Genomic DNA, 4,302 nt, shown 5'->3' on the forward strand with positions numbered 1-4,302 from the left:
AGTCTAGTCTATAGTCTAGTCTATAGTCTAGTCTATAGTCTAGTCTATAGTCTAGTCTATAGCCTAGTCTATAGTCTAGTCTATAGTCTAGTCTATAGTCTAGTCCATTGGATACACCATAATATAACACCATTCTTTTAAATCCCCTTTAAACATTTACAAGATTATTTCTTTTCCCTCATACAAATGAACAAATGTATGAATATTAAAAAAGACTCGTTTGAGCCTTTTTCTCAACTTTTCATTTTGAAATTTACAGTTCAGAACTTTTGTATAATGTGTGTGTGTTGTTGTTATATTTATTTAAGTTAAGTCTTAACTTTTTGAATTCTTGTCTTTTAATATTCTAGCTATTATTTGTTGTTCTGTTGATTATCATACCAACAAATTGAACATTATTATATTAACATAACGAGTAATATTTCTTTTTTATTGAGAAATTCAGTTTATTGGATTACAACATGTGACCCTTATACATATGTATGGGTACGTATATTAAGAAAAGTGTGTGTGTATAGAATACAAATATATATTAATATTGATTATAATGGTGTATATTTCTAGGGATATTCTATTTAATTGTTATTCACAGTAGTTATAGAAAGGGTTTTAATATGAATATTCATAACATGATTTACATTCATTTTGAGATTTCAAATGAGTTATGTTGTGTTAGGGAAATTGAAAAGCAATTGTATAATCCTTTTCATTTAGTAGGAAAAGGTATACTTTGAAATTTCAACTTGTTGTCCACAATCATAAATTTATAATTAATATAAAATTGCCATTAAAATTACACAAATCTTATACTAACAATCTGTTTTCTATCCGCTGAGGCATACCAGTTTCCAAGAAAAGAAAAAAATGGAAAATAGTCATGCATCAAAGTAATAAAATTTACCAATAAACCAGCCATAAAATCATTATCGTTTTATGAACAAGGTCCTCTCTCTCTTTTTGCATTTCACTTTACAAAACAAACCTCCTGCTTAAGCTGCTGGTAATCTTGGTAAAAGGAAAAAACTACAGAAAAAAATAAGAAAAATCTATAAAAGTCATAAAAATTCTTTAAGCGACTACTTGTTGTAGTCGTCTTATACTGTAAGCAGGCATGTTGGTGATGAAAAAAAAAAGAAATTCAATTAAATATTTTTTATGATTGGAGGTTAAATGAGTATTGCATTTTTTTGGTGTAATAAAATATAAAAACTTCCAAAGATTTTGTTTATATGTAAGTGAAAAATACTTTCTCCTTCTTAATAAAGAAAAAATATACAAATGCAGAGTGGTCTGTGTATTCTTTGAGAGTTTTGAGCAAATACTCATATGCGACGAAATGTCTTGGTTTTTAATGAAAAATATCTTTAAATTAATTTTAACGCATGAATTCTTTTAATTTCCTTGTATTTTATCTCACTTACTCACATTTACCATAAGGCAGACAGTGTTGTAATCAGACGGTTTCAAACAATTACATGTAAGTTGTGGAACATATTAAATGAAGTTTTTTTTTCAAATTGAAATAAAAACAGATTAATTTTACAAAGAGAATTTTGTAAAAGTAATATATAGACTAGGCTATGGACTATACACTGGACTATAGTCTACTCAATAGACTAGAATATAGACTAGACTATATACTAGACTATAGACTATACTATAGACTAGACTATAGACCAGATTATAAACTAGACTATAGACTAGACTATAGACTAGACTATAGACTAGACTATAGACTAGACTATAGACTAGACTATAGACTAGACTATAGACTAGACTATAGACTAGACTATAGACTAGACTATAGACTAGACTATAGACTAGACTATAGACTAGACTATAGACTAGACTATAGACTAGACTATAGACTAGACTATAGACTAGACTATAGACTAGACTATAGACTAGACTATAGACTAGACTATAGACTAGACTATAGACTAGACTATAGACTAGACTAGACTAGATTATAGAATAGACTATACTATAGACTATACTATAGACTAGTCTAGACAAATATTTATACGATATATTTGCCCGAAATAGAAATTTATCGCAGTGCAAATCTTTTTCAAAAAATTAACTAAGACTGAAGTAGTTGTATGCAAGATCTTTTGACGAGACTTTTTTGTCAGTAATCTTTTGAATATTATTCTGGGTTAATAAATTTATTTAAAAGTTCAGTATATTTAGTTTCTCTCTTACACATTTTGTTAAAATCACAAAAAACACGCAACAAACTTTTTAAAATTTATACACATATGACAACGAAAATTAAACACATCTTAATAAATTAACTCGAAATAAAGCTTTTTGTAAAATAAATTGTAAATCGTTGAGCTGAATACAGAAAAAAATGACAACAAACAACACAACAAAAACGCACAACTAACTTTAACTACCGCCTGCGTGAAATATGCAAATCAATTCAATTTAAACAACATCGAAAAAACGATCGCAGCAAAAAAAAAAAAACTCGACAACATTTAACTAACAATACAACACGCAACATTGCCAACCAACTAACCAAACAGCAATGACGAGCGGCCAAAACAAACGACCAAACATGCAGACAAACAGGGTCGTGCAATATTCACATTACAAACATATAACGAAACGGAGTGTTGTTGCAACAAGAATTTTAATCAAGCGCTTAACACTTAAATGATTTCTACGCTTTTTGAATTGTTGCAACTTTTAAAGCCTGACTTGGATTTTTGTATGTATGTCATTCAAGCATACACAATGATGGCGACAACGACTGCGTTTGTCTATAGAGTCAGGCAGGCAGTGAGCCAAAAAAAAAAAAAAAATAACTGCAACATGAAGGCAGAAAAAAATTTATTAAATGAAAACTTTAACAAAGAAATGCAAACAGAGAGTGAACAGCAGAAAAAAAAACTACATACAGTAAAACAATTTTGTATCTTGCATAAATTAACTTGCAACTTGAGCATAAAACATAACAGAAGATTCCTGTTTTGCTTTTGTTGTGGTGATTAAAATCAGTGTTAGAGGATCAGTAAGTTAATAGAATGTAGTTTAGAAAAAATATGCCATACATGTAGAATCAGAACTGAGCTAGAACTGAACTAGACTGAATTAGAACTGAACTAGAACTGAACTAGAACTGAACTAGAACTGAACTAGAACTGAACTAGAACTGAACTAGAACTGAACTAGAACTGAACTAGAACTGAACTAGAACTGAACTAGAACTGAACTAGAACTGAACTAGAACTGAACTAGAACTGAACTAGAACTGAACTAGAACTGAACTAGAACTGAACTAGAACTGAACTAGAACTGAACTAGAACTGAACTAGAACTGAACTAGAACTGATTTAAGATTGTACTCTATTAAGCTTCTGCATTTTGTATTTTGCATAGTTGTTTTCTTAACACATGCTTAGGCTTAAATCCTCTAAACATGCTTTAAGAAATAAATAATCTTCACTTCCACACTAGCAACAAGACCTACAACTTCTTATACAGGTATTTTGTTGTTTTTTCGTTTTGCATTTGATGAAATCCTCTTCCCAACTCTACAAATAGTACAGCAGCCTTTATGATCGTTGATCATTTTTCTGCTGGCTGGTGTTGCAATTTTTGTTTAAATTTTATTCTTCAGTCGTTACTACAAGTATTTCTGTATTCAATTTAAACAAAATCCAATAAATGTTTGTTTTATGTTGCCAACACGCCATGCTTATAGTCTTTCTAAAGTTGTGTTAAGTGTTTAACGTTACTAGTATTTGTGTATGTGTATATTATTTTTAATATAGCATTGAATTAACAAATAAATATTATTTAAATCCTTTAAATTTTTTTCTTTAAATTTTGTTGTTCTTTGATTTTTCCTGGACTTTAGCTTTTTGCCTTGTCAAATTTGCATAAATTGTATTTTTTTTAGCAAAAATAAAAAATGCACTAAAGATTATAAATTGTGATTTGTGTTATTTTATATAGTTTATTTTTTTTGGCTTGACTTGACTTCAGAATTTATATGCAAAATTTATTTGATCTCATGGTTGGCAAAATAATATAAATTTACTGGCGAATAAAATTTGAAGTTAAATATGATCAAATGGCAGATGGTAATTTAGTTAGTTGGTTGGCTGGTTTGCTTTTTTGAAATATTCACGATTTTTATCTTATGAATTGAAATTGAGTATTTAGTGGAAATCACAATAAATAGTCTATAGTCTAGTCTATAGTCTAGTCTATAGTCTAGTCTATAGTTTAGTCTATAGTCTAGTCTATAGTCTAGTCTATAGTCTAGTCTATAGTCTAGTCTATAGT

Source organism: Lucilia cuprina, chromosome 6, assembly GCF_022045245.1.
Source record: "Lucilia cuprina isolate Lc7/37 chromosome 6, ASM2204524v1, whole genome shotgun sequence".
NCBI classification, from domain to species: Eukaryota; Metazoa; Arthropoda; class Insecta; order Diptera; family Calliphoridae; genus Lucilia; species Lucilia cuprina.